This window comes from Bufo bufo, chromosome 2, assembly GCF_905171765.1.
Source record: "Bufo bufo chromosome 2, aBufBuf1.1, whole genome shotgun sequence".
Taxonomy (NCBI): domain Eukaryota; kingdom Metazoa; phylum Chordata; class Amphibia; order Anura; family Bufonidae; genus Bufo; species Bufo bufo.
The window spans coordinates 482,111,766-482,124,412 of NC_053390.1; positions in this window are offsets into that span (position 1 = coordinate 482,111,766).

The following is a 12,647-nucleotide window of genomic DNA, read 5'->3' on the forward strand; positions in this document are numbered from 1 at the left end:
AAAAACGGTCACGGATCACGGGAAAACGGAACCCCGTTTTGCGGACCGCAAAAAAATACGGTCGTGTGCATGAGGCCTTATAGTGGATCTTATTGACTCCATCTTGAAATTTATGTAAAGGATGAAGTGGTTTAGATATTTTAGAGTGAAGATGGTTCTGAATTTTCCACTTGGTTTCTTTATCAAGAATAGAGGAGAGTAAGGCCCCTTCCACACGGGTGCAATACGTGACATGAACGCATAGCACCCGCACTAAATTCTGACCCATTAATTTCAATGGGTCTGTTTTCATGCATCAGTTCTGCGTTGTGTAAAAAACGCAGCATGTTCTATATTCTGTGTTTTTCACGTAGCCCTGGCCTTATAGAAGTGAATAGGGCTTTAGTGAATAATGCATTGCATCCGGAAGAGATGTTTGTAAACCTTCAGGTTTTTTTTTTTATCGACATCATCTGACCAAGAGCTTAACCAGATAGCTTTACAAGTGGCATTTCACAGAGCCGTAGATCTGGCTGAAAATCTCACCAGGTCAGCCGAGGCATCAGCAAGGAAGTTAGAGGCCTATTTTAAAACTGGGAGAGAAGATAAAATCTCCTCACAGGGAGTCCCAGCTGCTAAATGATTCTCAAGTTGACTAATCCACACAGATAAGGATCTAGCCGTACATGTTGCCGCTATTGCCGGTTATATACAGAGGTCACCTTGTTTCCCGTGATTTTTTTTTAACCACCTCAGCCCCCCTAGCTTAAACACCCTTAATGACCAGGCCACTTTTTACACTTCTGCACTACACTACTTTCACCGTTTATTGCTCGGTCATGCAACTTACCACCCAAATGAATTTGACCTCCTTTTCTTCTCACTAATAGAGCTTTCATTTGGTGGTATTTCATTGCTGCTGACATTTTTACTTTTTTATTAATCGAAATTTAACGAAATTTTTGCAAAAAAATGAAATTTTTCACTTTCAGTTGTAAATTTTTTTTTAAAAAACGACATCTATATATAAATTTTTCTCAAAATTTATTGTTCTACATGTCTTTTGATAAAAAAAAAATGTTTGGGTAAAAAATAAATGGTTTGGGTAAAAGTTATAGCGTTTACAAACTATGGTACAAAAATGTGAATTTCCGCCCAGACAGTAGAAAAACCCCACAAATGACCCCATTTCGGAAAGTAGACACCTTAAGGTATTCGCTGATGGGCATAGTGAGTTCATCAAACTTTTTTTGTTGTTTTTTTTTCTTACAAAGTCTCATATTCCACTAACTTGTGACAAAAAATAAAAACTTCCATGAACTCACTGTGCCCATCACAAAATACCTGGGGGTGTCTTCTTTCCAAAATGGGGTCACTTGTGGGGTAGTTATACTGCCCTGGCCTTTTAGGGGCCCTAATGTGTGAGAAGTAGTTTGAAATCAAAATGTGTAAAATGCCCTGTGAAATCCTAAAGGTGCTCTTTGGAATGTGGGCCCCTTTGCCCACCTAGGCTGCAAAAAAGTGTCACACATCTGGTATCGCCGTACTAAGGAGAAGTTGGGCAATGTGTTTTGGGGTGTCATTTTACATATACCCATGCTGGATGAGAGAAATATCTCGGCAAAAGACAACTTTTCCCATTTTTTTTATACAAAGTTGGCATTTGACCAAGATATTTATCTCACCCAGCATGGGTATATGTAAAATGACACCCCAAAACACATTGCCCAACTTCTTCTCCTGAGTACGGCGATACCAAATTTGTGACACTTTTTTGCAGCCTAGATGCGCTAAGCGGCCCAAATTCCTTTTAGGAGGGCATTTTTAGACATTTGGATTCCAGACTTCTTCTCACGCTTTAGGGCCCCTAAAATGCCAGGCAGTATAAATACCCCACATGTGACCCCATTTTGGAAAGAAGACACCCCAAGGTATTCAATGAGGGGCATGGCGAGTTCATAGAATTTTTTTTTTTTTTGGCACAAGTTAGCGGAAATTGATTTATTTATTTTTTTTCTCACAAAGTCTCCCGTTCCGACAAAAAATAAAATTTTACATGAACTCGCCATGCCCTTCACAAAATACCTTGAGGTGTCTTCTTTCCAAAATGGGGTCACATGTGGGGTATTTATACTGCCCTGGCATTTTAGGGGCCCTAAAGCGTGAGAAGTCTGGAATATAAATGTCTAAAAAATTTTACACATTTGGATTCTGTGAGGGGTATGCTGAGTTCATGTGAGATTTTATTTTTTGTCACAAGTTAGTGGAATATGAGACTTTGTAAGAAAAAAAAATATATCAATTTCCGCTAACTTGTGCCAAAAAAAAGTCTGAATATGGAGCCTTACAGGGGGGTGATCAATGACAGGGGGTCAGGGAGTCTATATGGGGTTATCACCACCCTGTCATTGATCACCCCCCTGTAAGTCTCCATTCAGAGGTCCGTATGTGTTTTGCGGATCCACGGATCCATGGATCGGATCTGCAAAACACATACGCACGTCTGAATGGAGCCTTACAGGGGGGTGATCAATGACAGGGGGGTGATCAGGGAGTCTATATGGGGTGATCACCCCCCTGTAAGGCTCCATTCAGACGTCCGTATGTTTTTTGCGGATCCGATCCATAGATCCGTGGATCCGCAAAACACATACGGACCTCTGACTGGAGCCAGCCTTACAAGGGGGTGATCAATGACAGGGGGTGATCAGGGAGTCTATATGGGGTGATCACCCCCCTCTAAGGCTCCATTCAGAGGTCCGTATGTGTTTTGCGGATCCATGGATCGGATCCGCAAAACACATACGGACGTCTGAATAGAGCCTTACAGGTGGGTGATCAATGACAGGGAGGTGATCAGGGAGTCTATATGGGGTGATCACCCCCCTGTAAGGCTCCATTCAGAGGTCCGTATGTGTTTTACGGATCCATGGATCGGATCCGCGAAACACATACGGACGTCTGAATGGAGCCTTACAGGGGGGTGATCAATGACAGGGGGGTGATCAGGGGGTCTATATGGGGTGATCACACCCCTGTCATTGATCACCCCCCTGTAAGGCTCCATTCAGACGTCCGTATGTGTTTTGCGGATCCGATCCATGTATCCATAAAACACATACGGACATCTGGATGGAGCCTTACAGGGGGGTGATCAATGACAGGGGGGTGATCAGGGAGTCTATATGGGGTGATCAGGGGTTAATAAGGGGTTAATAAGTGACAGGGGGGGGTGTAGTGTGGTGTTTGGTGCTACGTGCTACTTATTACAGAGCTGCCTGTGTCCTCTGGTGGTCGATACAAGCAAAAGGGACCACCAGAGGACCAGGTAGCAGGTATATTAGACGCTGTTATCAAAACAGCGTCTAATATACCTGTTAGGGGTTAAAAAAATCGCATCTACAGCCTGCCAGCGAACGATCGCCGCTGGCAGGCTGGAGATCCACTCGCTTACCTGCAGTTCCTGTGAACGCGCGCCTGTGTGGGCGCGTTCACAGGAAATCTCACGTCTCGCGAGATGACGCACGGATGCATCCAGGAGGAATGAATCGACCGCCGCCAGGACGCATCCGTGCGTTAGGTAAGCAGTTAAGGAGGCCCTCACTTTTTCCATAAGGTCTTTTAACAAACCCATGAAAAACTATCAAAACGCATTGCACCCGCGTGGAAAAAACTGAACGCAGCAGCAGACAAAACTGACTGGACTTGCTTGAAAATGGTGCAAGTTTCACTGAACACACCCTGAACGCATCCGGAGCCAATCTGTATCGTTCGTGTAAAAGAGACCCGGCCTGGTCTCCCGGGACTTTTACAATGACTCTGCTCTAGCAGGGTTGCTAACATCCTCTACCTTCATCGTAGCTCGCAGTAGGGACTCTGTGTCCTCAGGTGAACACAATGGATGACCAGACCCATTGTCAGAGGAATCAGAGTCCCCATCCGAAAAGAGCTCTCCTTCACCAAAATAGATTGTATCTGGATATGGATCCAAAGATCTTGAAGTTGAAGGATGGGGAGAAGTGGGTGTCATGCGGTGGTCAATTGCAGAATTCACTTCGTCCCTAATAAGAGTACTAAGATTTTCCATTAAGGAAGGCAATTCTTCCACTACCACCTTTTCTGTACATAGCGGCTTTTTACATGAAGGGGGTAGACCTTTACTATACATGGCACTTTTCTTTTTTACAGATTCACCACCTGTGGCCTTTGTAGGGTCAGCGTTTCTAGTCTAGAGAGCACAAATAAGCATTAGAACCCCATTAATGCAGAGGCTTTCACCAAACACCCGGGTGGTGAATTTCAGGGACCAAGGGAATATAAATCCCACCAAAACCCCAATGCAGACGGAGGAGGTCTTTTACCGGGCCAAGGGATTTGCAGATCTGAATGGGACATCTCCAGGGTCAGCGGAGGACATCTTGCTGACAGTAGTAGGAGACTACGCTGTCCTGTAGCTGCAAAATCCATTTAAATGATCTGCAGCCTTGCACTCCTCCTGGCTTTACCCCCATGTTCAGATGTCCAGTGTACATCCAGAGTGCGCATCCATTGGATGCACCCCCACTTCTTCTGGCTGGTGCCCACTGCCAGAAGTGTGTCACTCAGTGGAAGTGGCGGGGTGCAGCGTGCTTTGGGAATACTCCTGTCCACAGAGGATTCCCATCTGCCGGGGGTGCAAGTGATGCCAATCCCCCCTGCCCACACAACACACAGCCTGGGATGCCTTAAGCAGGACTAACTCCAAGGGACAGAGAAGGAGAGCCCATGCTCCACCCAGTCTCTGTCTCCAGCTCAGCCCTCCCAGGCTGAGTGAAGATTTAAGCCAAAGCACTTGAAGAGGCTTGGGCAGGAAACAACTAAAGCAGGTAGGAGATGTATTTTTATTGGGGCTTCCGCTGTTGTTTCCTGTACTCGGGATCATCCTCCTAGTAGTGGAGGTGTGGAGGTGTTGGAGAAATAGATGCTACTAATTAGCAGCTCTCCCTGCACTTAACCACATAACTGTTTTGCCCCAGTCCAGCTCTGGCAGTGGGAAAAGTAGCTAACTGGAGGGTGGAGAGCTGCTTTAGATGCTGCTATCTCCTGAATGGTAGCAGCAAGAAACATGCAACTGGTCTTGTTTGGAAGCTGAAAGATGACAGTTAAAGTCCAAGCAACAGAGGAGAAATCACTGTTAGAAATCAAGTCGGGAATAATCACTGGTAAAATCTGTTTTTACTTTGACTTTCAGCTGCATTCACAGCATCCCAATTTCTATCAATGATATCTTTCCCTGTACTAAAAATATTGCGGTCTTTCTGGTCTTGTATCAAGGCGTGGAATGTCTGCTTTCAAACAAAAACCGTTACATGTTTCTAGCTGCTACCATTCAGGAGATAGCAGCATCTAAAGCAGCCCTCCCCCCTCCAGTTAGCTACTTTTCCCACTGCCGGAGCTGGATTGGGGCAAAACAGTTAGGTGATTAAAGAGGACCTTTCACCGATTATTACACTATGAACTAAGTATACAGACATGTAGAGCGGCGCCCGGGGATCTCACTGCACTTACTATTATCCCTGGGCGCCGCTCCGTTCTCCCGCTATGCCCTCCGGTATCTTCGTTCGCTAAGTTATGGTAGGCGGAGTCTGCCCTTGTTCTTCTGTAGTGCTGGCCAATCGCATTGCAGAGCTCACAGCCTGGGAGAAAATAACCTCCCAGGCTGTGAGCTCTGCGCTGCGATTGGCCAGCGCTAGAGCAGAACAAGGGCAGACTCCGCCTACCATAACTTAGTGACTGAAATCTCTGCCTACTATAACTTAGTGAGCGGAGATACCGGAGGGCATAGCGGGAGAACGGAGCGGCGCCCGGGGATAATAGTAAGTGCAGTGAGATCCCCGGGCGCCGCTCTACATGTCTGTATACTTAGTTCATAGTGTAATAATCGGTGAAAGGTCCTCTTTAAAGTGAGTTTGTAACGTAAATTTCACTAATATAACTACCAGCAAAGGCTATCAACACATTGTAAAAGCATTCTAACCATACCTTTATGTCATTTGGGTGCTTATTCCATGTCCAGGAAAAAACTATTTTATTCCTATGAAAAACAGCTCCCAAGTGCCCAACTGGGCTGCTTCCCTTTTCCTAGTGAAGGCCCCAGGCCTGCCTCCAGCATGTCCCAGCAGGTTGTGCCTTTCCTGCTGGTGAATGTTAGTTTAGCACTGACTGTAAAATTAATTGCACTACATGAATAGTTCAATGTATTTTAGAAGCGATCAAAAGATTGCCTATTATATGCCCTTGTGGGTCTATTAAATGGTTAAAAAAAAGTTTTAGGAAAAAAAAATCCAAGTAAAAATAATATCCTTTTCTATTGGAAAAAAAAGCGCTTTTCAATGGAAAAAAATTGCAAAAATAAAATCTCCATATATATGGTCTTCATAATATTAAAACCGTGCTGCTCACCAGAGAATCCACTCAGACCACTTCAGCTTGCGTCAACATTAATCCATATGCCAATCACTGGTTCCTTGCTACACATCCATTCACCTGCCCTATAACAGCCAAGGCCAGATAGGCAAAGCTAGTGAAGCACCGCAATGAGATTTAATCACACACCAGTTTTTATTATACTCGCAAACATGCGAGGAATATAGGCATATATAACAATTCAGGCGGCTTCCCGTCTATCACCCGATATATATCCCACCCAAGATAGGCATGTTTTTTATACACAATTTAAGCTCCTCCCCCTCACTTAGTTCACATACAGCAATTTAAAACCCTCTACGTATCAAATAAAAGCTTCAGTTTTACATATAAAATAACTCATTAACTTTAAAATACACAAAATCATCAGACCTTCTTACACCATCAAATATCCATATATATTTCATTCCAGCGTTACATGTCCAGGTGTAGCCAATCAGAGAATACTATCAAATCCTATTCATGAATATATTAGTCCCCACCCCTAGGCATCCATTCATACTCAAGTTCCCGTTTCTCATGATAGTTTTTGAAGGAGTTTATGAATGCATATCAGTTTACAGACTCTCCCCTTATTAGCAGGGAGCCACACATCCCTTTTATATCAAACAAGGTTTTAAATCAAACTCCACATTCAGCCCTGCAAGTTCCAGAGTACCCATTTCATGAATCCATTCCACCTCGCAGCGATTAATCTTAGCGACAGGATCCTCTCCCCGCCATTTGTTGGTCACGCGTTCAACTCCAACAAATTTTAGCTTGGATGGATTTTTATTATAGTGGGCCGAGACACTATGTGTTTCCAGCCCTTTCTTTATATTTCTGATATGTTCCTGTATACAAGTTTTTAGTTTTCTCATAGTTCGTCCCACATACTGGAGTCCACAGGGGCACTCCAGCATGTAGATGACCCCCATAGTCTCACAGGACAATTCACCTCCAATCTTAAGGTACCACCATTACTCATAGACACCACTTCATTTGCCCTCAGTTTTCTATCTTTCTCTCGACGGTTTTTGCACGGCAAGCAGAAACCGCACCATGTGAACACATGCTTTTTGACACCCTAATTTTTTAAAGATAGACAACTATGCACTAAGTGGTCTTTTAAATTAGGTGCTGTGACAAACTGCCATTTGCCACTGGGCATTGTAGAGGACTTATGGCTAGCCTCCTGCCCTACGACTATGGCCCCGGGACATGTTGCCCTTCAGGAACAGTGACAGAACTGTGCCGCATGTCTGGACTGTTGGTGGGACCGAACACGGTCAGCGGTGTATGCTGGGGATTCTGTGGAGCTGGAATCGGATGCGCGGATACACGTACGCCGCTGACCCTTACCTTCTGTCATACTGAACTTTCAGCTCCAGAGACTAAGTCCCGTTCGAAGATGGGACTTAGTCATTTTTCTGCATGGAATTGACCGACCGCACAGCCCAAATCTATGGAACTGTTTTGGGCAGGAAGTTGTGCTTGCGGTCGGTCATAAAAGGACTTCCACTAAACTTTTGATCCGCTGGAGGGATTTGTGTGATTTTTGGAAGTGTTTATGTTTGATGTATGCAGAGTTTAAATATGTAATTTTTATGGAGATGGAATGTATGGTTTTAAAGTTACAGTGTATGTTTAAAAACTGTATTTTTACTGTCTGTGATAGTTATGTTAATCCATAATTATATCCCAGACAGAAGGGAGGATTTTGTGTATTCGGGTGGGGATTCCTCTCCTATTGTTCCCACATGTGTATTGGTGGTCTCCCTTTGTCCTAGGAGATAATTGAATTGCACTTCGGGTGTCTCTAGGGCAGAGAGGAGGAGACCATGATGCATTGTGGGGACCTGCATAAATACGGGCGGGTAGCCCTCAATAAAGAGTTCATGCTCAGTTCCTGTTTTAACCCTTCAAAACGCAGCCTCGTCTCGTTATTGGAGGGAATTGCTGTGTCACGCTGGGGATTGCTATGCTCTGCATATTCCCTGGAGGAGAGATCTTTCCCACACGGTCCTGAATGCTGGAGGTTCATTCAGGGTGGAAGGAAGACGGCGCGGCTCCAGTTAAGCTACGGCGGTTGTGGAGTCTGCGGAGGTTGTGGTGTCCAGTGCGGTGCTTGTGGTCCTCGGCGCAAGCTAGGAAGCGTCCATTAACGGAAGCGGATCCGTTACAGGTGCTTTTCTGAATATGAATTCTGGATTAGCAGGGATCATCTCATCTAATACGGGATCATTTTTAAGAATTGACCAGTTTTTTTCTTATGGCGTTTTTAATTAAACTCGCATTGCAGTTATATTGGGTAATGAATGAAAATTTATAATCCTCCTTATCTTGTTTTTCCATTTTTTGGGGTATAGTTTTCCTGTTTTTCACTCTTTTTTTCTATTTCTTCCCTACATCTTTCTAAATCTTTATTTTTATATCCTTTTTCCAGGAACGACTCCTGTATCATATCACTCTGTTCTCTATAGGTTTTTTTCTCTGTACAATTCCGGAAAATTCTTTTAAACTGTCCCTTCGGGATGTTTTCAATCCAGGGACCGTAGTGACAACTGGTAGTATCAATGTTTACATCCATAGGTTTGAAATATGAAATTCCTCCAACCCCAATAGATCACCTTCCAATATTAACACAGTCATCGATGAATCGCTTCCATAGGCACAATTTACCTTTTTCTTGTCGCAAGTTTAGTAAAGGGTCTATAAATTCACTTTCCCAAGCGGCCATAAATAAATTTGTAAAAGACGGGGCGAATTACGCCCCCATCGCCGTACCAATTAACTGTAAATAAAAATGATCCAAAAATCAAAAATAATTGTGACAAACAAAAATAAATACATTCAACTAAAAATTCCCCTTGTGCTTTTAGACATATTCGGCTCATTCTCAAAATGCTTCTGAACCGCTCTTAATCCTTTTATCCTTAGGGATTACTGTGTACAAAGACATAACATCAACTGTAGCAAGATACATATTATCAGAAAATAACCCCAAATCATTAATTTATTTTCAATACATCACCCGTCTCCCGCAAATATGAGGTCGTTGCTGTTACATATTTCTGTAGGTAAAAGTCTACATATTACTGAGTTTATCCCTGAGACTATGGGTCTACAAGGCTCTTATGTATTTTAGAGAGTTGATATATTACCAATATGACTGGATGTCTAACCCTCAGGTATTCATATTCTTTTCCACTCAATATACCCTTTTTATGCCCTTTTTCCAACAGAGCCTCCATTTCATTTATAAACTCAATAGTGGGGTCTCCTTTTAACACTTCATACATAATTTTATCCTCCAATAATCTCAACATTTCTGCCTTATATTTCATCCTGTCCATTATCACAACTCCACCCCTTTGTCAGCAGGTTTTATCACTATCTCAGTTCGAAATTCCAGGGTTAGTAATGCTTGTCTTTCCTCGTATTTGAAATTGCGGTAGGTGGGTTTAGTATTGATGGTTTCTAGTTCCTTCAAAATACCTTTCCTAAAAGCCTCTACACATTCACTTCCTTTGATTACTGGACAAAATTTAGACTTTTCCTGCAACCCGAGTGAATGACCCTGTCGTCTTTTCCTCCATTAGTTTCTATTCTGGGGTTCAGGATTGCATATTTTGCATATATTTGTGCACATCCAAAAATGTTTCAAATTTATTCATTGTTCTAGTTGGTTGGTGCTTCACTATCTTTGCCTATCTGGCCTTGGCTGTTATAGGACAGGTGAATGGATGTGTAGCAAGGAACCAGTGATTGGCGTATGGATTAATGTCGACGCAAGCTGAAGTGGTCTGAGTGGATTCTCTGGTGAGCAGCGCGGTTTTACTATTATGAAGATTTGAATTCGGTGTGAGTAGAACCCACCACGCCTGAAACCTGCAGCGCTCAAAGTAGGATTGACTATTCGGAACTGACTTTCTTATTTCCATATGTATGGTACCTGCAATATACAAATATCATGTAATTTATAGGAAAATAAAGTATGTGTATCGCGGCTCACCCGTATCTCTAATATGGTTAAGGTGCTCTGTTTTTTGGATGATTCACCTATTCATCCAATATAACAAGTGCAATCCAATTCTAAATAAAAACAGGCACTCACCACCTGGTATATTTGCAGTTGGTATCTTTACTCAATATAATGATAAAATTGCACATAAAATATACATTTATATAAAATACAATAATAAAATTAAATACACTGCGCTGCAATATCTAAAAATGACACATACACTCACCTAAAGAATTATTAGGAACACCTGTTCTATTTCTCATTAATGCAATTATCTAGTCAACTAATCACATGGCAGTTGCTTCAATGCATTTAGGGATGTGGTCCTGGTCAAGACAGTCTCCTGAACTCCAAACTGAATGTCAGAATGGGAAAGAAAGGTGATTTAAGCAATTTTGAGCGTGGCATGGTTGTTGGTGCCAGACGGGCCGGTCTGAGTATTTCACAATCTGCTCAGTTACTGGGATTTTCACGCACAACCATTTCTAGGGTTTACAAAGAATCGTGTGAAAAGGGAAAAACATCCAGTATGCGGCAGTCCTGTGGGAAAAAATGCCTTGTGGATGCTAGAGGTCAGAGGAGAATGGGCCGACTGATTCAAGCTGATAGAAGAGCAACGTTGACTGAAATAACCACTCGTTACAACCGAGGTATGCAGCAAAGCATTTGTGAAGCCACAACACACACAACCTTAAGGCGGATGGGCTACAACAGCAGAATACCCCACCGGGTACCACTCATCTCCACTACGAATAGGAAAAAGAGGCTACAATTTGCACAAGCTCACCAAAATTGGACTGTTGAAGACTGGAAAAATGTTGCCTGGTCTGATGAGTCTCGATTTCTGTTGAGACATTCAAATGGTAGAGTCCGAATTTGGCGTAAACAGAATGAGAACATGTATCCATCCTCTGATGGCTACTTCCAGCAGGATAATGCACCATGTCACAAAGCTGGAATCATTTCAAATTGGTTTCTTGAACATGACAATGAGTTCACTGTACTAAAATGTCCCCTACAGTCACTAGATCTCAACCCAATAGAGCATCTTTGGGATGTGGTGGAATGGGAGCTTCGTGCCCTGGATGTGCCTCCCTCAAATGTCCATCAACTGCAAGATGCTATCCTGTCAATATGGGCCAACATTTCTAAAGAATGCTATCAGCACCTTGTTGAATCAATGCCACGTAGAATTAAGGCAGTTCTGAAGGCAAAAGGGGGTCCAACACCGTATTAGTATGGTGTTCCTAATAATTCTTTAGGTGAGTGTAGATGTTCATATATGTTCAACAATTCCCACTCACTGCATATTATGATAACAGGATGGATCATAAGGTATATTTCATACTGGATTCCTAATAACCTATTTGAAGTGTCCTGTGTAAAAACAAATTTTTTGTGCAAAATGATTTTTCATAAAATATTTTCATAAAAAATATATATCCTGTGCGAAAAAAACTTTTTCAAGAAGTGCAAGTTATTAAAGTGTTCTGTGCAAACAAATATCCTGTGAAGAAAATATCTTGTAAAAAGAATCCTGTAGAAAAACTTGTAACAACTATTTCTTATGAAGAAGTATTAGTAGATGTACAGTCGTGGCCAAAAGTTTTGAGAATTAGATAAATATTGGAAATTGGAAAAGTTGATGCTTAAGTTTTTATAATAGCAATTTGCATATACTCCAGAATGTTATGAAGAGTGATCAGATGAATTGCATAGTCCTTCTTTGCCATGAAAATTAACTTAATCCCAAAAAAAACTTTCCACTGCATTTCATTGCTGTCATTAAAGGACCTGCTGAGATCATTTCAGTAAGCGTCTTGTTAACTCAGGTGAGAATGTTGACGAGCACAAGGCTGGAGATCATTATGTCAGGCTGATTGGGTTAAAATGGCAGACTTGACATGTTAAAAGGAGGGTGATGCTTGAAATCATTGTTCTTCCATTGTTAACCATGGTGACCTGCAAAGAAACGCATGCAGCCATCATTGCGTTGCATAAAAATGGCTTCACAGGCAAGGATATTGTGGCTACTAAGATTGCACCTCAATCAACAATTTATAGGATCATCAAGAACTTCAAGGAAAGAGGTTCAATTCTTGTTAAGAAGGCTTCAGGGCGTCCAAGAAAGTCCAGCAAGCGCCAGGATCGTCTCCTAAAGAGGATTCAGCTGCGGGATCGGAGTGCCACCAGTGCA